The following is a 27,500-nucleotide window of genomic DNA, read 5'->3' on the forward strand; positions in this document are numbered from 1 at the left end:
AGACAAAGAGCAGCTGCATATTGAACAGGGACAGTAGAGACATAGAGCAGCTGCATATTGAACAGGGACAGTAGAGACATAGAGCAGCTGCATATTGAACAGTAGAGACATAGAGCAGCTGCATATTGAACAGGGACAGTAGAGACATAGAGCAGCTGCATATTGAACAGTAGAGACATAGAGCAGCTGCATATTGAACAGGGACAGTAGAGACATAGAGCAGCTGCATACTGAACAGAGACAGTAGAGACATAGAGCAGCTGCATATTGAACAGTAGAGACATAGAGCAGCTGCATATTGAACAGTAGAGACATAGAGCAGCTGCATATTGAACAGTAGAGACAGAGAGCAGCTGCATATTGAACAGGGACAGTAGAGACATAGAACAGCTGCATATTGAACAGTAGAGACAAAGAGCAGCTGCATATTGAACAGTAGAGACATAGAGCAGCTGCATATTGAACAGTAGAGACAGAGCAGCTGCATATTGAACAGTAGAGACATAGAGCAGCTGCATATTGAACAGTAGAGACATAGAGCAGCTGCATATTGAACAGTAGAGACAGAGAGCAGCTGCATATTGAACAGTAGAGACATAGAGCAGCTGCATATTGAACAGTAGAGACATAGAGCAGCTGCATATTGAACAGTAGAGACAGAGAGCAGCTGCATATTGAACAGTAGAGACAAAGAGCAGCTGCATATTGAACAGTAGAGACATAGAGCGGCTGCATATTGAACAGGGACAGTAGAGACATAGAGCAGCTGCATATTGAACAGAGACAGTAGAGACATAGAGCAGCTGCATATTGAACAGTAGAGACATAGAGCAGCTGCATATTGAACAGCAGAGACATAGAGCAGCTGCATATTGAACAGTAGAGACATAGAGCAGCTGCATATTGAACAGTAGAGACATAGAGCAGCTGCACATTGAACAGTAGAGACATAGAGCAGCTGCATATTGAACATCAGAGACATAGAGCAGCTGCATATTGAACAGTAGAGACATAGAGCAGCTGCATATTGAACAGTAGAGACATAGAGCAGCTGCATATTGAACAGTAGAGACATAGAGCAGCTGCATATTGAACAGTAGAGACATAGAGCAGCTGCATATTGAACAGTAGAGACATAGAGCAGCTGCATATTGAACAGTAGAGACATAGAGCAGCTGCATATTGAACAGTAGAGACATAGAGCAGCTGCATATTGAACAGTAGAGACATAGAGCAGCTGCATATTGAACAGGGACAGTAGAGACATAGAGCAGCTGCATATTGAACAGTAGAGACATAGAGCATCTGCATATTGAACAGGGACAGTAGAGACATAGAGCAGCTGCATATTGAACAGTAGAGACATAGAGCAGCTGCATATTGAACAGTAGAGACATAGAGCAGCTGCATATTGAACAGTAGAGACATAGAGCAGCTGCATATTGAACAGTAGAGACATAGAGCAGCTGCATATTGAACAGTAGAGACATAGAGCAGCTGCATATTGAACAGTAGAGACATAGAGCAGCTGCATATTGAACAGTAGAGACAGAGAGCAGCTGCATATTGAACAGTAGAGACATAGAGCAGCTGCATATTGAACGGTAGAGACAGAGAGCAGCTGCATATTGAACAGGGACAGTAGAGACATAGAGCAGCTGCATATTGAACAGTAGAGACATAGAGCAGCTTCATATTGAACAGTAGAGACATAGAGAAGCTGCATATTGAACAGTAGAGACAGAGAGCAGCTGCATATTGAACAGGGACAGTAGAGACATAGAGCAGCTGCATATTGAACAGTAGAGACATAGAGCAGCTGCATATTGAACAGTAGAGACAAAGAGCAGCTGCATATTGAACAGTAGAGACAGAGCAGCTGCATATTGAACAGTAGAGACAAAGAGCAGCTGCATATTGAACAGGGACAGTAGAGACATAGAGCAGCTGCATATTGAACAGAGACAGTAGAGACATAGAGCAGCTGCATATTGAACAGTAGAGACATAGAGCAGCTGCATATTGAACAGTAGAGACAAAGAGCAGCTGCATATTGAACAGTAGAGACATAGAGCAGCTGCATATTGAACAGTAGAGACATAGAGCAGCTGCATATTGAACAGTAGAGACATAGAGCAGCTGCATATTGAACAGAGACAGTAGAGACATAGAGCAGCTGCATATTGAACAGTAGAGACATAGAGCAGCTGCATATTGAACAGTAGAGACATAGAGCAGCTGCATATTGAACAGTAGAGACATAGAGCAGCTGCATATTGAACAGTAGAGACAAAGAGCAGCTGCATATTGAACAGTAGAGACATAGAGCAGCTGCATATTGAACAGTAGAGACAAAGAGCAGCTGCATATTGAACAGTAGAGACATAGAGCAGCTGCATATTGAACAGTAGAGACAGAGAGCAGCTGCATATTGAACAGGGACAGTAGAGACATAGAGCAGCTGCATATTGAACAGAGACAGTAGAGACATAGAGCAGCTGCATATTGAACAGTAGAGACAAAGAGCAGCTGCATATTGAACAGTAGAGACATAGAGCAGCTGCATATTGAACAGCAGAGACATAGAGCAGCTGCATATTGAACAGGGACAGTAGAGACATAGAGCAGCTGCATATTGAACAGTAGAGACAAAGAGCAGCTGCATATTGAACAGTAGAGACATAGAGCAGCTGCATATTGAACAGTAGAGACATAGAGCAGCTGCATATTGATCAGTAGAGACATAGAGCAGCTGCATATTGAACAGTAGAGACATAGAGCAGCTGCATATTGAACAGTAGAGACAAAGAGCAGCTGCATATTGAACAGTAGAGACATAGAGCAGCTGCATATTGAACAGTAGAGACATAGAGCAGCTGCATATTGAACAGTAGAGACAGAGAGCAGCTGCATATTGAACAGCAGAGACAAAGAGCAGCTGCATATTGAACAGTAGAGACATATAGCAGCTGCATATTGAACAGGGACAGTAGAGACATACAGCAGTTGCATATTGAACAGTAGAGACATAGAGCAGCTGCATATTGAACAGTAGAGACATAGAGCAGCTGCATATTGAACGGTAGAGACATAGAGCAGCTGCATATTGAACAGTAGAGACATAGAGCAGCTGCATATTGAACAGGGACAGTAGAGACATAGAGCAGCTGCATATTGAACAGGGACAGTAGAGACATAGAGCAGCTGCATATTGAACAGTAGAGACATAGAGCAGCTGCATATTGAACAGTAGAGACATAGAGCAGCTGCATATTGAACAGGGACAGTAGAGACATAGAGCAGCTGCATATTGAACAGGGACAGTAGAGACATAGAGCAGCTGCATATTGAACAGTAGAGACATAGAGCAGCTGCATATTGAACAGGGACAGTAGAGACATAGAGCAGCTGCATATTGAACAGTAGAGACATAGAGCAGCTGCATATTGAACAGGGACAGTAGAGACATAGAGCAGCTGCATATTGAACAGGGACAGTAGAGACATAGAGCAGCTGCATATTGAACAGTAGAGACATAGAGCAGCTGCATATTGAACAGTAGAGACATAGAGCATATGCATATTGAACAGGGACAGTAAATTATTCATGGTTTTTCCTTAACGACCTGCTAGACTGCTACACTACACAGCATTAGCTCAATTCAAACTAGAGATCTGTAGCTCACAGAACCAGACATCTTAAGCTGCGTGTGTGTGTGTGTGTATGTGTGTATGATGTGGTGTGTGTGTGTGTGTGTATGTGTGTGTGTGCACGTACGATATGTTGTGTGTGTGTGTGTGTGTGTGTGTGTGTGTGTGTGTGTGTGTGTGTGTGTGTGTGTGTGTGTGTGTGTACGGTGTGTTGTGTGTGTGCGCTTGTGTTATTAGGCTAACATAGAGAGTTTATAAGGCTTGACTTAAACAAGTCTGACTTACAACCTAGGATTGGACAGATGAGAATTAAATGACCCACAAAAGCCAGTGAGACATTAAAACAGATTAAATAAAGTCAACAACAGGAAGAGTAATGTATCTGGGGTATGTTGCCACGGTTACAACACTTAGATAGGTACAGCTGGGATTAATGATGAGAGAGCTGGTTGGTCGGCCCTATTTGATGTTTGTTTGTTTACTCTGTGTTACGGCAAGAAGGAGATGGCTGGGGATTCAGCAGTTCAAAACAGCCTTCAGCCTTTACACACACACACACACACACACACACACACACACACACACACACACACACACACACACACACACACACACACACACACACACACACACACACACCATCTACATATACACACACACACACACACACCATCTACATACACACACACACACACACCATCTACATATACACACACACACACACACACCATCTACATACACACACACCATCTACATACACACACACACACACCATCTACATATACACACACACACACACACACACACTCTACATGTACACCAGTATTGGAGCCAAACTTAATTTTTGTATCTATTAATTAACTGATGTCAGTTTGATATCAGATATTAACTATACACTACACTGTCTTTGATGACTGTCTGTCTGTGTTAGTCTGTCGCTGCTCAGTCAGACTTCCATCTAGTTAAAGACAGGAGCGTCTCCAGGTCATTGATATCTGTCTGTCTGTGTTAGTCTGTCGCTGCTCAGTCAGACCTCCATCTAGTTAAAGACAGGAGTGTCTCCAGGTCTTTGATGACTGTCTGTGTTAGTCTGTCTGTGTTAGTCTGTCGCTGCTCAGACAGGAGCGTCTCCGGGTCTTTGATGACTGTCTGTCTGTGTTAGTCTGTCGCTGCTCAGTCAGACCTCCATCTAGTTAAAGACAGAAGCGTCTCCAAGTCTTTGATGTCTGTCTGTGTTAGTCTGTCTGTGTTAGTCTGTCGCTGCTCAGACAGGAGCGTCTCCAGGTCTTTGATGACTGTCTGTCTGTGTTAATCAGTCGCTACTCAGTCAGAGCTCCATCTAGTTAAAGACAGGAGCGTCTCCAGGTCTTTGATGACTGTCTGTCTGTGTTAATCAGTCACTACTCAGTCAGAGCTCCATCTAGTTAAAGACAGGAGCGTCTCCAGGTCTTTGATGACTGTGTGTCTGTGTTAATCAGTCGCTACTCAGTCAGAGCTCCATCTAGTTAAAGACAGGAGCGTCTCCAGGTCTTTGATGACTGTCTGTCTGTGTTAGTCTGTCGCTGCTCAGTCAGAGCTCCATCTAGTTAAAGACAGGAGCGTCTCCAGGTCTTTGATGACTGTCTGTCTGTGTTAATCAGTCGCTACTCAGTCAGAGCTCCATCTAGTTAAAGACAGGAGCATCTCCAGGTCTTTGATGACTGTCTGTCTGTGTTAGTCTGTCGCTGCTCAGTCAGAGCTCCATCTAGTTAAAGACAGGAGCGTCTCCAGGTCTTTGATGACTGTCTGTCTGTGTTAATCAGTCGCTACTCAGTCAGAGCTCCATCTAGTTAAAGACAGGAGCGTCTCCAGGTCTTTGATGACTGTCTGTCTGTGTTAATCAGTCGCTACTCAGTCAGAGCTCCATCTAGTTAAAGACAGGAGCGTCTCCAGGTCTTTGATGACTGTCTGTCTGTGTTAATCAGTCGCTACTCAGTCAGAGCTCCATCTAGTTAAAGACAGGAGCGTCTCCAGGTCTTTGATGACTGTCTGTCTGTGTTAATCAGTCGCTACTCAGTCAGAGCTCCATCTAGTTAAAGACAGGAGCGTCTCCAGGTCTTTGATGACTGTCTGTCTGTGTTAATCAGTCGCTACTCAGTCAGAGCTCCATCTAGTTAAAGACAGGAGCGTCTCCAGGTCTTTGGGAAGCGGCCTGGCAGATATAGAAAAAGCTGAATGGGAGGGTTTTGGTAGTTGGATGTTCAATGTTTAGCTGCATGTGTAGCAGAGGTTGTTTGGTGACCTGAAAACGTGTGATGAGTAACCTTGTCCCAGAACTAATGCCTAAACTGAACTGACCCCAAATCTGCCCTGGAAAAGCACTAATTAAATCCTGCAGTGTGTCTGTGTGTGCGTTTGGGTTTAATACCGGTGATACCGGCACTTTGGATATATGGTCAGTATCCACCTAAACCATGGATATATGTCAGTATCCACCTAAACCATGGATATATGTCAGTATCCACTCAAACCTGAAACCATGGATATATGTCAGTATCCACTCAAACCTGAAACCATGGATATATGTCAGTATCCACTCAAACCTGAAACCATGGATATATGTCAGTATCCACTCAAACCATGGATATATGTCAATATCCACCTAAACCTGAAACCATGGATATATGGTCAGTATCCACTCAAACCATGGATATATGTCAGTATCCACTCAAACCATGGATACATGTCAGTATCCACCCAAACCTGAAACCATGGATATATGGTCAGTATCCACACAAACCTGAAAGCACAAACCAACACATTTAACCATGGCAACGTGACTGGGAATATGGCTGAATACAAACAGTGTCGTTATTCCCTCCGTAAGACGATCCAACAGGCAAAACGTCAGTACAGAGACAAAGTGGAGTCGCGATTCAACAGCTCAGACACGAGATGTATGTGGCAGTGTCTACAGACAATCAGACAGGAGACGTATGTGGCAGGGTCTACAGACAATCAGACAGGAGACGTATGTAGCAGAGTCTACAGACAATCAGACAGGAGACGTATGTAGCAGAGTCTACAGACAATCAGACAGGAGACGTATGTAGCAGAGTCTACAGACAATCAGACAGGAGACGTATGTGGCAGGGTCTACAGACAATCAGACAGGAGACGTATGTGGCAGGGTCTACAGACAATCACGGACTACAAAGGGAAAACCAGTCATGTCGTGGACACTGACGTCTTGCTTCCGGACAAGCTAAACACCTTCTTCCCCCGCTAAACACCGCTTTGACTATACCACAGTGCCATGGACACGGCCCGCTACCAAGGACTGTGGGCTCACCTTCACCACGGCCGAGGTGAGTAGAACATTTAAGCGTGTTAACCCTCACAGGGCTGCCGGTCCAGGCAGCATCCCCGGCCGCGTCCTCAGAGCATGTGCAGACCAGCTGGCTGGAGTGTTTATGGACATATTCAATCTCTCCCTATCCCAGTCTGCTGTGCCCACATGAATCAAGATGGCCACTATTCTTGGGTAAAGGAACAAAGCAAAGATAATTGAACTAAATGACTATCGCCCCGTAGCACTCACTTCTGTCATCATGAAGTGCTTTGAGAGACTAGTCAAGGATCAGATCACCTCCACCCTACCTGATACCCTAGACCCACTCCAGTTTGCTTACCACCCCAAAAGAGCCACAGACGATGCAATTGCCATCGCACTGCACACAGCCCTATCCCATCTGGACAAGAGGAATACCTATTTAAGAATGCTGATCATTGACTATAGCTCAGCATTCAACACCATAGTACCCTCCATCACCCTCCTCATCTATCAAGCTCGAGGCCCTGGGTCTGAACCCCGCCCTGTGCAACTGGGTCCTGGACTTCCTCACAGGCCACCCCCAGGCAGTGAAGGTTGGAAACAACACTGGAACCCCACAAGGGTGCGTGCTCAGCCCCATCCAGTACTCCCTGTTCACCCACGACTACGTGGCCATGGACGCCTCCAACTCAATCATCAAGTTTGCAGATGACACAACAGTAGTAGGCTTGATAACCAACAACGATGAGACAGCCTACAGGGAGGAGGTGAGGGCCCTGGGAGAGTGGTGGCAGGAAAATAACCTCTCCCTCAACGTCAACAAAAAACAAACCAAAGGAGCTGATCGTGGACTTCAGGAAACAGCAGAGGGAACACGACCCTATCCACAGACGACGGGACGCAGTGGAGAAGGTGGAAAGCTTCAAGTTCATCGGTGTACAACATCACTGACAAACTGAAATGGTCCACCCACACCAACAGTGTGATGAAGAAGTCCCAACAGCGCCTCTTCAACCTCAGGAGGCTGAAGAGATTCGGATTGGCCCCCAAGACCCTCAGAAACCTTTACAGATGCACAATTGAGAGGATCCTGTCAGGCTGCATCACCGCCTGGTAAAGCAACAGCACCGCCTGCAACCGCAGGGCTCTTCAGAGGGTGGTACGGTCTGCCCAACGCATCACCGGGGGAAAACTACCTGCCCTCCAGGACACCTACACCACCCGATGTCACAGGGAAGGCCAAAAAGATCATTAAGGACAAAAACCACCCGAGCCACTGCCTGTTCACCCCGCTATCATCCAGAAGGTGTGTCTACTAACCCATAGATAATATGTCAACTGGAGGGTGTCTCTACTAACCCATAGATAATATGTCAACTGGAGGGTGTCTCTACTAACCCATAGATAATATGTCAACTGGAGGGTGTCTCTACTAACCCATAGATAATATGTCAACTGGAGGGTGTGTCTCTACTAACCCATAGATAATATGTCAACTGGAGGGTGTGTCTACTAACCCATAGATAATATGTCAACTGGAGGGTGTGTCTCTACTAACCCATAGATAATATGTCAACTGGAGTGTGTCTCTACTAACCCATAGATAATATGTCAACTGGAGGGTGTGTCTCTACTAACCCATAGATAATATGTCAACTGGAGGGTGTCTCTACTAACCCATAGATAATATGTCAACTGGAGGGTGTGTCTCTACTAACCCATAGATAATATGTCAACTGGAGGGTGTGTCTCTACTAACCCATAGATAATATGTCAACTGGAGGGTGTCTCTACTAACCCATAGATAATATGTCAACTGGAGGGTGTCTCTACTAACCCATAGATAATATGTCAACTGGAGGGTGTCTCTACTAACCCATAGATAATATGTCAACTGGAGGGTGTCTCTACTAACCCATAGATAATATGTCAACTGGAGGGTGTCTCTACTAACCCATAGATAATATGTCAACTGGAGGGTGTCTCTACTAACCCATAGATAATATGTCAACTGGAGGGTGTCTCTACTAACCCATAGATAATATGTCAACTGGAGGGTGTCTCTACTAACCCATAGATAATATGTCAACTGGAGGGTGTGTCTACTAACCCATAGATAGTAGGTAAACTGGAGGGCAAAGATGGCGATGCCCTCATTGTCGAAGGAGCCCGCCACGGAGCGGGAGATGTAACCGGGGACAATAGCGATGAAGCACGCCGCCAGAAGCCCTGCCCCCTGGTTCCAGAGCTCGCGGGTCAGCAGGAAGGTGGAGATGGACGTGAGGCCGCTGAAGACGGGTGCCAGGAACACACACACGTCTCTGATGTGCACCGTGATGTGGAGCAGGTTTAGAACATAGTGGATGAGACCAGCTGTTACCATCAGACCTGGGTAAACCTGGAGAGAGAGAGAGAGACCAGCTGTTACCATCAGACCTGGGTAAACCTGGAGAGAGAGAGAGAGACCAGCTGTTAGCATCAGACCTGGGTAAACCTGGAGAGAGAGAGACCAGCTGTTACCATCAGACCTGGGTAAACCTGGAGAGAGAGAGAGAGACCAACTGTTACCATCAGACCTGGGTAAACTTGGAGAGAGAGAGAGAGACCAGCTGTTACCATCAGACCTGGGTAAACTTGGAGAGAGAGAGAGAGACCAGCTGTTACCATCAGACCTGGGTAAACCTGGAGAGAGAGAGAGAGACCAGCTGTTACCATCAGACCTGGGTAAACCTGGAGAGAGAGAGGTGAGAGAGAGAGAGAGAGAGAGAGAGAGAGAGAGAGAGAGAGAGAGAGAGAGAGAGAGAGGAGAGAGAGGAGAGAGAGAGGGAGAGAGAGAGAGAGAGAGACCAGCTGATATCATCAGACCTGAGTAAACCTTGGGGGAGACAGAGAGGACTAAAATAGGATAAATCCAAGACCCAGAGAGAGAAAGAGAGAGAGCAGGATCGAGAGAGAGAGCAGGATCGAGAGAGAGCAGGATCGAGAGGGAGAGGGAGAGAGCAGGAGACAGAGAGAAAACAACAGAGAGAGAAAGAGAGAGAAACAGAGCTATTTTCCTCTCCTAATCCACCACTCACCGTGCCCAGTGGGAACCAGGCCAGAGAAACAGAGAGCTATTTTCCTCTCCTAATCCACCACTCACCGTGCCCAGTGGGAACCAGGCCAGAGAAACAGAGAGCTATTTTCCTCTCCTAATCCCATCCACTCACAATGCATAGTGGGTACAAGGCCCACAATCACAATACACTTGAGTTATTCCACTCACCGTGCCCCCCACTATCCTGCCCAGTGGGTACCAGGCCCTGTCATCGAACCAGTTGAGGAAGTCGTAGAAGCCGTTGATGGTCAGATGGTGAGTAGATCTGTAGTTGAACCTGAAACACAGGAGACAGAGAGACACACTGTTAGTATGGAAGACATGAACACAACCACATCACCACACCACTACTACACTATACCACTACAACACTATACCACTACTACACCACTACACTACTACACCACTACTACACCACTACAACACAACTACAACACTATACCACTACTACACTATACCACTACAGCACTATACCACTACTACACTACTACACTACACCACTACAACACTACTACACTATACCACTACATCACCACACCACTACTACACTATACCACTACTACACCACTACATTACACCACTACAACACTACTACACTATACCACTACTACACCACTACTACACTACACCACTACAACACTACTACACTACACCACTACTACACTACACCACTACAACACTACTACACTACACCACTACCGCACTACACCACTACAACACAACTACACTACACCACTACTACACTACACCACTACTACACTACACCACTACAACACAACTACACTACACCACTACTACACTACACCAGTACAACACAACTACACTACACCACTACTACACCACTACTACTACTACACTACACCACTACTACTACTGCACTACGCCACTACTACACCACTACTACACCACTACTACACTACACCACTACTACTACTACACTACACCACTACTACAGTACACCACTACAACTACTACACTACACCACTACTACTACACTACGCCATTACAACACAACTACACCACACCACACTACACCACTACTACACTACACCACTATTACTACTACACTACACCACTATACTACACCACTACTCCTACTACACTACACCACTACTACAGTACACCACTACAACTACTACACTACACCACTACTACTACACTACTACTACTACACTACACCACTACTACTACACTACTACTACTACACTGCACCACTACTACTACACTACACCACTACTACTACACTACACCACTACTACTACACTACACCACTACTACAGTACACCACTACTACTACACCACTACTACTACTGCACTATTACTACTACACTACACCACTACTACACTACACCACTACTACACTACACTCTACCACTACTACACTACACCACTACTACTACACTACACCACTACTACACTACACCACTACTACTACACTACACCACTACTACTACACTACACCACTACTACAGTACACCACTACTACTACACCACTACTACTACTGCACTATTACTACTACACTACACCACTACTACACTACACCACTACTACTACACTACACCACTACTACTACACTACACCACTACACCACTACTACTACTACTACACTACACCACTACTACACTACACTCTACCACTACTACACTACACCACTACTACTACAATACACCACTACACCACTACTACTACTACTACACTACACCACTACTACTACACCACACCACTACTACAGTACACCACTACTACTACACCACTACTACACTACACCACTACTACTACTACTACTACACTACTACTACACTACACCACTACTACTACAGTACACTACTACTACTACTACACCACTACTACTACACTACACCACTACTACTACACTACACCACTACTACTACACTACACCACTACTACTACACTACACCACTACTACTACACTACACCACTACTACACTACACCACTACTACTACAGTACACCACTACTACTACAACACTACTACTACACTACACCACACCACTACTACACTCCCAAAGGTTTCAGACAGAAGGCTGAACTACACTGACTCAACAGTATGCTTGATGACTCAACAGTATGCTTGATGACTCAACAGTATGCCTGATGGCTCAACAGTACGCCTGATGACTCAACAGTACACCTGATGACTCAACAGTACGCCTGATGACTCAACAGTACGCCTGATGACTCAACAGTACGCCTGATGACTCAACAGTACGCCTGATGACTCAACAGTACGCCTGATGACTCAACAGTACGCCAGATGACTCAACAGTACGCCCGATGACTCAACAGTATGCCCGATGACTCAACAGTACGCCCGATGACTCAACAGTACGCCCGATGACTCAACAGTACGCCTGATGACGCAACAGTACGCCTGATGACTCAACAGTACGCCTGATGACTCAACAGTACGCCTGATGACTCAACAGTACGCCTGATGACTCAACAGTGCGCCTGATGACTCAACAGTGCACCTGATGACTCAACAGTGCACCTGATGACTCAATAGTACACCTGATGACTCAATAGTACGCCTGATGACTCAACAGTACGCCTGATGACTTGGATCGTATTCAAAATCATAATGAAGTAGTTACAGAACAATCTAACTCGACAAAATACATTTAGTTTTTATACAATTATCTCAAATTGGAAAGCTAAAATACCAACTGTGACAGAAATCCCCACTGAGACGGAAGACAGCACACATTTAACAACTGTGCTCCATAATTGCATGAGAAACGACTGAAACAATCATTGTTTTTTGAAAAAAAGATAAGGTTGAGCATTGTTTTTCACAAGATAAATGGAAAAACAGATTTAAAATGTCACCCACATTTCAGTACTCTAGCCTCTCAGTCTACGTCAGACAGACAAACAGACAGAGGCTCTTCAGACTCCCATGATGAATGACTAAACCACACTACGATGGTAGTCTGGACATTAAACAATTCTGTATCTCTGTCGGACCAAATATCCTTGAGCTACAGAGACGCCTCTCTTTTTTTTATCTAGCTGCACATTCAACAAACACTGCTACATAGCCATATCAGTGTGAGTATGTCCCTCTCTTCATAGCCATAGATTTAGCTGTGTGTGTCCCTCTCCATAGCCATAGGTTTAGCTGTGTGTGTGTGTATGTCCCTCTCTCCGTAGCCATATCAGTGTGAGTATGTCCCTCTCTCCATAGCCATATCAGTGTGAGTATGTCCCTCTCTTCATAGCCATAGATTTAGCTGTGTGTGTCCCTCTCCATAGCCATAGGTTTAGCTGTGTGTGTGTGTATGTCCCTCTCTCCGTAGCCATAGATTAGCTGTAGGTGTGTGTCCCTCTCTCCAGTAGGTGTGTCAGAACACTGCTGACTGAGGGAAAGTTTGGGCACCAAGACAGTTATGTTGAGATTTTGTTGTTATGAGGGCTACCAGGGAGAGAGACTGTAACTTCTACTTTTCATATGAATTTGGTTGTAAGGTTAGTGGACAAAATCTAGTCCAATTGGATAGCGGGAAACAGGCCCAGTGGTAACATGGAGTCTTGGGACTGACAGAGAGGAGAGAGGGGATTATGAAGGAGAGGCTGAAAGACAGTCTAATGGTGCCAGACAGTGTTGACCACATCAGACAGATTTGTTCATGTTAGTCATCAGAGGACTTCAGAGGACTAGAACAGAACAGAACAGAGCAGAATATAACAAAATACAATAGAACAGATTGGAACAGAACAGAACAGAGCAGAACAGAACAGAACAGAACAGACTGGAACAGAACAGAACAGATTGGAACAGAACAGAACAGACTGGAACAGAACAGAACAGACTGGAACAGAACAGAACAGATTGGAACAGAACAGAACAGACTGGAACAGAACAGAACAGACTGGAACAGAACAGATTGGAACAGAACAGAACAGATTGGAACAGAACAGAACAGACTGGAACAGAACAGAACAGAGTAGAACAGATTGGAAGAGAGTAGAACAGAACAGAACAGAACAGAACAGACTGGAACAGAACAGAACAGATTGGAACAGAACAGAACAGACTGGAACAGAACAGAACAGACTGGAACAGAACAGAACAGACTGGAACAGAACAGAACAGACTGGAACAGAACAGATTGGAACAGAACAGATTGGAACAGAGCAGAACAGAACAGAACAGACTGGAACAGAACAGAACAGACTGGAACAGAGCAGATTGGAACAGAACAGATTGGAACAGAACAGAACAGAGCAGAACAGATTGGAACAGAACAGAACAGACTGGAACAGAACAGAACAGACTGGAACAGAGCAGATTGGAACAGAACAGATTGGAACAGAGCAGAACAGATTGGAACAGAACAGACTAGAACAGATTGGAACAGAACAGACCAGAACAGATTGGAACAGAACAGATTGGAACAGAACAGATTGGAACAGAGCAGAATAGATTGGAACAGAACAGACTAGAACAGATTGGAACAGAACAGAACAGACCAGAACAGATTGGAACAGAACAGATTGGAACAGAACAGAACAGATTGGATCAGAACAGAACAGATTGGAACAGAACAGAACAGACTGGAACAGAACAGACCAGAACAGAACAGATTGGAACAGAACAGACTGGAACAGAATGGAACAGAACAGAATGGAACAGAACATAACAGACTGGAACAGAACAGACCAGAACAGATTGGAACAGAACAGAACAGATTGGAACAGAACAGAGTAGAACAGAACAGAACATATTGGAACAGAACAGATTGGAACAGAGCAGAATAGATTGGATCAGAACAGAACAGAACAGATTGGAACAGAACAGAACAGATTGGAACAGAACAGAACAGAGTAGAACAGAACAGAACATATTGGAACAGAACAGAACAGAGTAGAACAGAACAGACTAGCAGCTCCTAGAAGACATCTCTCCTCCTCTGAACATCACAACACCATGAATTATACACCAGAGAACGAGCTTCTGAAGAGATTCTGACGGAACAGAGAGTCATTACAACTTCCTAACCAATCATGCAACACATTTTACTTCATGTAGGGAAACGATTATGCATATGTTGACGTAAAATGTATTTATAAAAATCACTATTTAACAAGCTGACTAGCTAACATTAGCCAACTAGCTATACATGTAGCTTGTTATATGGGTGTTGGACATTCGTATGACTTGTTATTCATGTTGTTTAATGTTTTAGGGACTCCAGAGCGAACCAGGCAGTTTTTTTTATTGATTTATTTTGTTTAACCTTTATTTAACTAGGCAAGTCAGTTAAGAACAAATTCTTATTTTCAATGACGGCCTAGGAACAGTGGGTTAACTGCCTGTTCAGGGGCAGAACGTCAGATTTGTACCTTGTCAGCTCAGGGATTTGAACTTGCAACCTTCCAGTTACTAGTCCAACGCTCTAACCACTAGGCTACCCTGCCACCCCAGGCTGTGATCTGGTGAAACCCAGAGGATATAATGAATAGCTAAAGCATTTAACGTTACTGCAAACTGAACAAGCCATGTTGTAAGCTTAAAAACATGATTCAAAGGCTGACTTGTCATTGGTCAACGGTAACGTTAAGAGATTGAAGATATTTGTCATGCAGCTGAGGTAAGCTAGTTCGCTAACCCTTTTCCTGCTGACTGTGTAGTGGAGGACAATAATAACACAAGGTCTATGGATGTGGAGATATGTAGCCGATCTGGGTTTGAACCCTAAGAGATATGTAGCCGATCTGGGTTTGGACCCTAAGAGATATGTAGCCGATCTGGGTTTGGACCCTAAGAGATATGTAGCCGATCTGGGTTTGGACCCTAAGAGATATGTAGCCGATCTGGGTTTGGACCCTAAGAGATATGTAGCCGATCTGGGTTTGGACCCTAAGAGATATGTAGCCGATCTGGGTTTGGACCCTAAGAGATATGTAGCCGATCTGGGTTTGGACCCTAAGAGATATGTAGCCGATCTGGGTTTGGACCCTAAGAGATATGTAGCCGATCTGGGTTTGGACCCTAAGAGATATGTAGCCGATCTGGGTTTGAACCCTAAGAGATATGTAGCCGATCTGGGTTTGGACCCTAAGAGATATGTAGCCGATCTGGGTTTGGACCCTAAGAGATATGTAGCCGATCTGGGTTTGGACCCTAAGAGATATGTAGCCGATCTGGGTTTGGACCCTAAGAGATATGTAGCCGATCTGGGTTTGGACCCTAAGAGATATGTAGCCGATCTGGGTTTGGACCCTAAGAGATATGTAGCCGATCTGGGTTTGAACCCTAAGAGATATGTAGCCGATCTGGGTTTGGACCCTAAGAGATATGTAGCCAATCTGGGTTTGTACCCTAAGAGATATGTAGCCGATCTGGGTTTGAACCCTAAGAGATATGTAGCCGATCTGGGTTTGGACCCTAAGAGATATGTAGCCGATCTGGGTTTGGACCCTAAGAGATATGTAGCCGATCTGGGTTTGGACCCTAAGAGATATGTAGCCGATCTGGGTTTGGACCCTAACAGATATGTAGCCGATCTGGGTTTGGACCCTCAGAGATATGTAGCCGATCTGGGTTTGGACCCTAAGAGATATGTAGCCGATCTGGGTTTGGGCCCTAGGAGATATGTAGCCGATCTGGGTTTGGACCCTAGGAGATATGTAGCCGATCTGGGTTTGGACCCTAAGAGATATGTAGCCGATCTTGGTTTGGACCCTAAGAGATATGTAGCCGATCTGGGTTTGGACCCTAAGAGGATGGATCTGGGTTTGGACCCTAGGAGATATGTAGCCGATCTGGGTTTGGACCCTAAGAGATATGTAGCCGATCTGGGTTTGGACCCTAAGAGATATGTAGCCGATCTGGGTTTGGACCCTAAGAGGATGGATCTGGGTTTGGACCCTAAGAGATATGTAGCCGATCTGGGTTTGAACCCTAAGAGGATGGATCTGGGTTTGGACCCTAAGAGATATGTAGCCGATCTGGGTTTGGACCCTAAGAGATATGTAGCCGATCTGGGTTTGAACCCTAAGAGATATGTAGCCGATCTGGGTTTGGACCCTAAGAGATATGTAGCCGATCTGGGTTTGGACCCTAAGAGATATGTAGCCGATCTGGGTTTGGACCCTAACAGATATGTAGCCGATCTGGGTTTGGACCCTAGGAGATATGTAGCCGATCTGGGTTTGGACCCTAAGAGGATGGATCTGGGTTTGGACCCTAAGAGATATGTAGCCGATCTGGGTTTGGACCCTAAGAGGATGGATCTGGGTTTGGACCCTAAGAGATATGTAGCCGATCTGGGTTTGGACCCTAAGAGGATGGATCTGGGTTTGGACCCTAAGAGATATGTAGCCGATCTGGGTTTGGACCCTAAGAGATATGTAGCCGATCTGGGTTTGGACCCTAAGAGATATGTAGCCGATCTGGGTTTGGACCCTAAGAGATATGTAGCCGATCTGGGTTTGGACCCTAAGAGATATGTAGCCGATCTGGGTTTGGACCCTAAGAGATATGTAGCCGATCTGGGTTTGGACCCTAAGAGATATGTAGCCGATCTGGGTTTGGACCCTAGGAGATATGTAGCCGATCTGGGTTTGGACCCTAGGAGATATGTAGCCGATCTGGGTTTGGACCCTAAGAGGATGGATCTGGGTTTGGACCCTAAGAGATATGTAGCCGATCTGGGTTTGGACCCTAAGAGATATGTAGCCGATCTGGGTTTGAACCCTAAGAGGATGGATCTGGGTTTGGACCCTAAGAGATATGTAGCCGATCTGGGTTTGGACCCTAACAGATATGTAGCCGATCTGGGTTTGGACCCTAGGAGATATGTAGCCGATCTGGGTTTGGACCCTAAGAGGATGGATCTGGGTTTGGACCCTAAGAGATATGTAGCCGATCTGGGTTTGGACCCTAAGAGATATGTAGCCGATCTGGGTTTGAACCCTAAGAGGATGGATCTGGGTTTGGACCCTAGAGATATGTAGCCGATCTGGGTTTGGACCCTAAGAGGATGGATCTGGGTTTGGACCCTAAGAGATATGTAGCCGATCTGGGTTTGGACCCTAAGAGATATGTAGCTGATCTGGGTTTGGACCCTAAGAGATATGTAGCCGATCTGGGTTTGGACCCTAAGAGATATGTAGCTGATCTGGGTTTGCACCCTAAACCGTTTGGTATAAATATTAGTTCAGAACAGGTGGTTTATATGCTCTATTTCCTCCCCTAGATAATCATCAGCAGAGAAATGACAGGAAATGACTGAAGGAAATGTGACTGTCAAACTGCTATGGAACGAAAGTCCTGCTACATTACTACTCCACATTGAACCACAGAGGATGGGTACATTACTACTGTACATTGAACCACAGAGGATGGCTACATTACTACTCCACATTGAACCACAGAGGGTGGGTACATTACTACTCCACATTGAACCACAGAGGATGGGTACATTACTACTCCACATTGAACCACAGAGGATGGGTACATTACTACTCCACATTGAACCACAGAGGATGGCTACATTACTACTCCACATTGAACCACAGCCAGAGGTCAGCTACATTACTACTGTACATTGAACCAGAGCCAGAGGATGGCTACATTACTACTCCACATTGAACCACAGCCAGAGGATGGCTACATTACTACTCCACATTGAACCACAGAGGATGGCTACATTACTACTCCACATTGAACCACAGAGGATGGGTACATTACTACTCCACATTGAACCACAGCCAGAGGACGGCTACATTACTACTCCACATTGAACCACAGCCAGAGGATGGCTACATTACTACTCCACATTGAACCACAGAGGATGGCTACATTACTACTCCACATTGAACCACAGAGGATGGGTACATTACTACTCCACATTGAACCACAGCCAGAGGACGGCTACATTACTACTCCACATTGAACCACAGCCAGAGGACGGCTACATTACTACTGTACATTGAACCACAGCCAGAGGACGGCTACATTACTACTGTACATTGAACCAGAGCCAGAGGATGGCTACATTACTACTCCACATTGAACCACAGAGGATGGCTACATTACTACTGTACATTGAACCACAGAGGATGGATACATTACTACTCCACATTGAACCACAGAGGACGGCTACATTACTACTGTACATTGAACCACAGTCAGAGGACGGCTACATTACTACTCCACATTGAACCACAGAGGACAGCTACATTACTACTCCACATTGAACCACAGAGGATGGGTACATTACTACTCCACATTGAACCACAGCCAGAGGACGGCTACATTACTACTGTACATTGAACCACAGCCAGAGGACGGCTACATTACTACTGTACATTGAACCAGAGCCAGAGGATGGCTACATTACTACTCCACATTGAACCACAGAGGATGGCTACATTACTACTGTACATTGAACCACAGAGGATGGATACATTACTACTCCACATTGAACCACAGAGGACAGCTACATTACTACTCCACATTGAACCACAGAGGATGGCTACATTACTACTCCACATTGAACCATAGAGGACGGCTACATTACTACTCCACATTGAGCCACAGCCAGAGGGTGGCTACATTACTACTCCACATTGAACCACAGCCAGAGGACGGCTACATTACTACTGTACATTGAACCACAGCCAGAGGACGGCTACATTACTACTGTACATTGAACCACAGTGGATGGCTACATTACTACTCTACATTGAACCACAGAGGACGGCTACATTACTACTGTACATTGAACCACAGAGGACGGCTACATTACTACTGTACATTTAACCACAGAGGACGGCTACATTACTACTCCACATTGAATCACAGAGGATGGCTACATTACTACTGTACATTGAACCACAGCCAGAGGATGGCTACATTACTACTGTACATTGAACCACAGCCAGAGGTCAGCTACATTACTACTCCACATTGAACCACAGCCAGAGGATGGCTACATTACTACTGTACATTAAACCACAGAGCATGGCTACATTACTACTCCACATTGAACCACAGCCAGAGGACAGCTACATTACTACTCCACATTGAACCACAGAGGACGGCTACATTACTACTCCACATTGAACCACAGCCAGAGGACGGCTACATTACTACTCCACATTGAACCACAGTCAGAGGATGGCTACATTACTACCTCACATTGAACCAAAGCCAGAGGACAGCTACATTACTACTCCACATTGAACCACAGAGGATGGCTACATTACTACTGTACATTGAACCACAGCCAGAGGATGGCTACATATGTTTGTTTTACTCCATGTGTAACTCTCTGTTGTTGTATGTGTTGAATTGCTTTGCTTTATCTTGGCCAGGTCGCAATTGTAAATGAGAACTTGTTCTCAACTGTCCTACCTGGTTAAATAAAGGTGTTCTCAACTGTCCTACCTGGTTAAATAAAGGTGTTCTCAACTAGCCTACCTGGTTAAATAAAGGTGTTCTCAACTAGCCTACCTGGTTAAATAAAGGTGTTCTCAACTGTCCTACCTGGTTAAATAAAGGTGTTCTCAACTGTCCTACCTGGTTAAATAAAGGTGTTCTCAACTGTCCTACCTGGTTAAATAAAGGTGTTCTCAACTGTCCTACCTGGTTAAATAAAGGTGTTCTCAACTGTCCTACCTGGTTAAATAAAGGTGTTCTCAACTGTCCTACCTGGTTAAATAAAGGTGTTCTCAACTGTCCTACCTGGTTAAATAAAGGTGTTCTCAACTGTCCTACCTGGTTAAATAAAGGTGTTCTCAACTGTCCTACCTGGTTAAATAAAGGTGTTCTCAACTGTCCTACCTGGTTAAATAAAGGTGTTCTCAACTAGCCTACCTGGTTAAATAAAGGTGTTCTCAACTAGCCTACCTGGTTAAATAAAGGTGTTCTCAACTAGCCTACCTGGTGAAATAAAGGTGTTCGCAACTGTCCTACCTGGTTAAATAAAGGTGTTCTCAACTAGCCTACCTGGTTAAATAAAGGTGTTCTCAACTGTCCTACCTGGTTAAATAAAGGTGTTCTCAACTGTCCTACCTGGTTAAATAAAGGTGTTCTCAACTAGCCTACCTGGTTAAATAAAGGTGTTCTCAACTAGCCTACCTGGTTAAATAAAGGTGTTCTCAACTAGCCTACCTGGCTAAATAAAGGTGTTCTCAACTAGCCTACCTGGTTAAATAAAGGTGTTCTCAACTAGCCTACCTGGTTAAATAAAGGTGTTCTCAACTAGCCTACCTGGTTAAATAAAGGTGTTCTCAACTAGCCTACCTGGTTAAATAAAGGTGTTCTCAACTAGCCTACCTGGTTAAATAAAGGTGTTCTCAACTAGCCTACCTGGTTAAATAAAGGTGTTCTCAACTAGCCTACCTGGTTAAATAAAGGTGTTCTCAACTAGCCTACCTGGTTAAATAAAGGTGTTCTCAACTAGCCTACCTGGTTAAATAAAGATGTTCTCAACTAGCCTACCTGGTTAAATAAAGGTGTTCTCAACTGTCCTACCTGGTTAAATAAAGGTGTTCTCAACTGTCCTACCTGGTTAAATAAAGGTGTTCTCAACTAGCCGACCTGGTTAAATAAAGGTGTTCTCAACTAGCCTACCTGGTTAAATAAAGGTGTTCTCAACTAGCCTACCTGGTTAAATAAAGGTGTTCTCAACTAGTCTACCTGGTTAAATAAAGGTGTTCTCAACTAGCCTACCTGGTTAAATAAAGGTGTTCTCAACTAGCCTACCTGGTTAAATAAAGGTGTTCTCAACTAGCCTACCTGGTTAAATAAAGATGTTCTCAACTAGCCTACCTGGTTAAATAAAGGTGTTCTCACTGTCGCTACCTGGTTAAATAAAGGTGTTCTCAACTGTCCTACCTGGTTAAATAAAGGTGTTCTCAAACTGTCCTACCTGGTTAAATAAAGGTGTTCTCAACTGTCCTACCTGGTTAAATAAAGGTGTTCTCAACTGTCCTACCTGGTTAAATAAAGGTGTTCTCAACTGTCCTACCTGGTTAAATAAAGGTGTTCTCAACTAGCCTACCTGGTTAAATAAAGGTGTTCTCAACTGTCCTACCTGGTTAAATAAAGGTGAAATAAATAAAAATACCTCTCAGGAAGGAGAAATTTCCAGACACCTGAAGGTACCACGTTCATCATCAATTCCAGAAAATGATGTCATTGCTTTAGAAGCTTCTGATATGCTTAATTGACATAATTTGAGTCAATTGGAGGTGTACCTGTGGATGTATTTCAAGGCCTACCTTCAAACTCAGTGCCTCTGCTTAACATCATGGGAAAATCTAAAGAAATCAGCCAAGACCCCATACATTTTTTTTTAGACCTCCACAAGTCTGGTTCATCCTTGGGAGAAATTTCAGACGCTTGAAGGTACCACGTTCATCTGTACAAACAATAGTACGCAAGTATAAACACCATGGGACCACACAGCCTTCATACCGCTCAGGAAGGAGACGCGTTCTGTCTCCTAGAGATGAACGTACTTTGTGTGAAAAGTGCAAATCAATCCCAGAACAACAGCAAAGGACCTTGTGAAGATGCTGGAGGCAAAAGTATCTATATCCACAGTAAAACGAGTCCTATATCGACATAACCTGAAAGGCCGCTCAGCAAGGAAGAAGCCACTGCTCCAAAACCGCCATAAAATAGCCAGACTACGGTTTGCAACTACACATGGGGACAAAGATCGTACTTTTTGGAGAAATGTCCTCTGGTCTGATGAAACAAAAATAGAACTGTTTGGCCATAATGACCATCGTTATGTTTGGAGGAAAAAGGGGGAGGTTTGCAAGCCGAAGAACACCATCCCAACCGTGCAGCACGGGGGGTGGCAGCATCATGTTGTGGGGGTGCTGCAGGAGGGACTGGTGCACTTCACAAAATAGATGGCATCATGAGGAGGGAACATTATGTGGATATTTTGAAGCAACATCTCAAGACATCAGTCAGGAAGTTAAAGCTTGGTCAAAAATGGGTCTTCCAAATGGACAATGACCCCAAGCATACTTCCAAAGTTGTGAAAAAATGGCTTAAGTACAACAAAGTCAAGGTATTGGAGTGGCCATCACAAAGCCCTGACCTCAATCCTATAGAACATTTATGGGCAGAACTGAAAAAGCATGTGCAAGGAGGTCTACAAACCTGACTCAGTTACACCAGCTCTGTCAGGAGGAATGGGCCAAAATGTATCCAATTTATTGTGGGAAGCTTGTGGAAGGCTACCCGAAACGTTTGACCCAAGTTAAAAAATGTAAAGGCAATGCTACCAAATACTAATTGAGTGTATGTAAACTTCTGACCCACTGGGAATGTGATGAAAGAAATAAAAGCTGAAATAAATAATTCTCTCTACTATTATTCTGACATTTCACATTCTTAATTAAAGTGGGTGATCCTAACTGACCTAAGACTGGGATTTTTATACTGAGTAGACAAAACATGAATGTGTAAGCCTCGAGTATTTGTGCAATTCAGAGGGTGAATGGGCAAGACAAAATGTACACGTCTGTAATACTGTAAATGTGTTCTACATGTCTCTAATACTGTAATGTGTTCTACATGTCTCTAATACTGTAATGTGTTCTACATGTCTCTAATACTGTACATGTCTCTAATACTGTAAATGTGTTCTACATGTCTCTAATACTTGCCTGGTCACACCACAAACAGGTCTGTCTCACCCTGTCTGGTGAGAATGAAGAGAGACAGACAGACAGACAGACAGACAGACAGACAGACAGACAGACAGACAGACAGACAGACAGACAGACAGACAGACAGACAGACAGACATGGTGAGAATGACAGACAGACAGACAGACGACAGACAGACAGACAGACAGACAGACAGACAGACAGACAGACAGACAAGACAGACAGACAACGACAGAGTGAGTGAGTGAGTGAGTGAGAATGACAGACAGACGACAGACAGACAGACAGACAGACAGACATACAGACAGACAGACAGACAGAACAGACAGACAGACAGACAGACAGACAGACAGAGACACAGAGAGACAGACAGACAGGGTGAGAATGACAGGACAGACAGACAGACAGACAGACAGACAGACAGACAGACAGACAGACAGACAGACAGACAGACAGACAGACAGACAGACAGACAGACAGAGAGACAGACAGACAGAGTGAGAATGACAGACAGACAGACAGACAGACAGAGACACAGAGAGACAGACAGACAGACAGACAGACAGAGTGAGAATGACAGACAGACAGACAGACAGACAGACAGACAGACAGGGTGAGAATGACAGACAGACAGACAGACAGACAGACAGACCAGACAGACAGACAGACAGGTGAGAATGACAGACAGACAGACAGGACAGGGTGAGAATGACAGACAGACAGACAGACAGACAGACAGACAGACAGACAGACAGACAGACAGAAGACAGACAGACAGACAGACAGACAGACAGACAGACAGGGTGAGAATGACAGACAGACAGACAGACAGACAGACAGACAGACAGACAGACAGACAGACAGACGACAGACAGACAGACAGACAGACAGACAGACAGAGTGAGAATGACAGACAGACAGACAGAGACACAGAGAGACAGGACAGACAGGGTGAGAATGACAGACAGACAGACAGAGACAGACAGACAGACAGACAGAAGACAGACAGACAGACAGACAGACAGACAGACAGACAGACAGACAGACAGACAGACAGACAGACAGACAGACAGACAGACAGACAGACAGACAGACAGACAGGGTGAGAATGACAGACAGACAGACAGACAGGGTGAGAATGACAGACAGACAGACAGACAGACAGACAGACAGACAGACAGACAGACAGACAGACAGACAGACAGACAGAGAGACAGACAGACAGAGACAGACAGGGTGAGAATGACAGAGAGCCTTGAACTGCCTTTTGATTATAAAACATGACATTTCCAGATTCAGACTTATTGTTTAATTGACAGATGAAAGTAAACAACTTATTCTCCTTTCTGGGTTAATTATCAAAGTGGAATAAATATGTCATCTTGAATAATAAATATTCATTGTGTTATTATGTTGACACAATATGAATCTGCCAGAGAGAGAGAGAAAAGAGGCCAGGCTGAATGCTAATTTCCTTTTCGTTTATACTGTTAATTAGGATCATAAACTATTCTGAACAAAAATATAAACGCAACTATTTCAAAGATTTTACTGAGTTACAGTTCACATAATGAAATCAGTCAATTGAAATCAATTCATAAGGTCCTAATCTAAGGATTTCACATGACTGGGCCTGGCGTGCAACCCTGGTTGTCAGGTAAACATCAGTGATATCTAGCTCTGTAGATGGATATGACAGTCAGTCAGGTAAACATCAGTGATATCTAGCTCTGTAGAGGGATATGACAGTCAGTCAGGTAAACATCACGTCAGGGTTAACTACCAGACTGAGAAATCATAGCGATGACTAACAAGGTTAGTTACAGCAGCCGTGATTTAACATTTACCTTTGCTTCCCAAAATGGTGTGTGTGTTGTGAGTGTGTGAGTGTGTGTGTGTGTGTGTTGTGTGAGCGTGTGTGTGTGTGTGGTGTGAGCGTGTGTGTGTGTGGTGTGAGCGTGTGTGTGTGGTGTGAGCGTGTGTGTGTGTGTGGTGTGAGCGTGTGTGTGTGGTGTGAGCATGTGTGTGTTGTTGTTCTGAGTGTGTGTGTGGTTGTGTGTGTGATGTGAGTGTGTGTGTGTGTGGTGTGAGTGCGTGTGTGTGTGGTGTGAGCGTGTGTGTGGTGTTGTTCTGAGTGTGTGTGTGGTTGTGTGTGTGATGTGAGCGTGTGTGTGTGTGGTGTGAGCATGTGTGTGTTGTTGTTCTGAGTGTGTGTGTGGTTGTGTGTGTGATGTGAGCGTGTGTGTGTTGTTGTTGTGAGTGTGTGTGTTGTTGTGAGTGTGTGTGTGGTTGTGTGTGTGTTGTTGTTGTGAGTGTGTGTGTGGTTGTGTGTGTGATCAGTAACGTGCTGACCCAAGCAGAAGCAGTAGAAACTCTACTAATCAGAGAGATTAAACTGATCTGTTCTGCTTTACATTACAGAGTGAGAAGAGATGAGAGCAACATGCTGTGTGTTGTAGTGAAACCAGTCTGTCTATTCCACTCCTAGACCCTACAGAACAGCAGAGCAGCAGGCCAGTCTGTCTATTCCACTCCTAGACCCTACAGAACAGAACAGCAGAGCAGCAGGCCAGTCTGTCTATTCCACTCCTAGACCCTACAGGACAGAGCAGCAGGCCAGTCTGTCTATTCCACTCCTAGACCCTACAGGACAGAGCAGCAGGCCAGTCTGTCTATTCCACTCCTAGACCCTACAGAACAGAACAGCAGAGCAGCAGGCCAGTCTGTCTATTCCACTCCTAGACCCTACAGGACATGAGCAACCTCATTGGAAGCAGGCAGGGGGAAAAAACTGTACTCTGACCAACAAGCATTCCAAGAGAGAATATAATGTGCAGTCAACATGGAGGCAGTTACTCTGAGTAGTTAGTCATCCAATTGGAGAAGCGGAGAGAGAGAGAGAGAGAGAGAGAGAGAGAGAGAGAGACAGAGAGAGAGAGAGAGAGAGAGAGAGAGAGAGAGATACAGAGAGAGAGAGAGAGAGAGACAGAGAGACAGAGAGAGACAGAGAGAGAGAGAGAGAGAGAGACAGAGAGAGAGACAGAGAGAGAGAGAGAGAGAGACAGAGAGAGAGAGAGAGAGAGAGAGAGAGAGAGAGACAGAGAGAGAGAGAGAGAGAGAGAGAGAGAGAGATACAGAGAGAGATACAGAGAGAGAGACAGAGAGAGAGAGAGAGAGAGAGAGAGACAGAGAGAGAGAGAGACAGAGAGAGAGAGAGAGAGAGAGAGAGAGAGAGAGAGAGAGAGAGAGAGAGAGAGAGAGAGAGAGAGAGAGAGAGATACAGAGAGAGATACAGAGAGAGATACATAGAGAGAGACAGAGAGAGAGAGAGAGAGAGAGAGAGAGAGAGAGAGAGAGAGAGACTAGGGATGGGCATTTTAAATGATTTCACTATTCGATTAAAAAAATAAAATTGGGGGGATATCCGAATAGTCGAAATACATGCGTTTTAAATAAAGACATATTTGTCCATAAAGCCCCCAACTCAAGGCCTGAGGGTCCATGGTCTACTGTCTGGTCTACAAAGCCCCCAACTCAAGGCCTGAGGGTCCATGGTCTACTGTCTGGTCCATAAAGCCCCCAACTCAAGGCCTGAGAGTCCATGGTCTACTGTCTGGTCCATAAAGCCCCCAACTCAAGGCCTGAGAGTCTATGGTCTACTGTCTGGTCATAAAGCCCCCAACTCAAGGCCTGAGAGTCCATGGTCTACTCTCTGGTCCATAAAGCCCCCAACACAAGGCCTGAGGGTCCATGGTCTACTGTCTGGTCTACA

The 27,500-nt window shown here is 44.9% G+C and overlaps 1 pseudogene; it reads right to left on the reverse strand.

Moving 5' to 3' along the window:
- The window catches only part of LOC116372040 (dolichyl-diphosphooligosaccharide--protein glycosyltransferase subunit STT3B-like), a 90,099-nt pseudogene that overhangs the window by 46,795 nt on the left and 15,804 nt on the right, over positions 1–27,500 (reverse strand).

This window comes from Oncorhynchus kisutch, unplaced genomic scaffold (genome assembly GCF_002021735.2).
Source record: "Oncorhynchus kisutch isolate 150728-3 unplaced genomic scaffold, Okis_V2 scaffold3864, whole genome shotgun sequence".
NCBI classification, from domain to species: domain Eukaryota; kingdom Metazoa; phylum Chordata; class Actinopteri; order Salmoniformes; family Salmonidae; genus Oncorhynchus; species Oncorhynchus kisutch.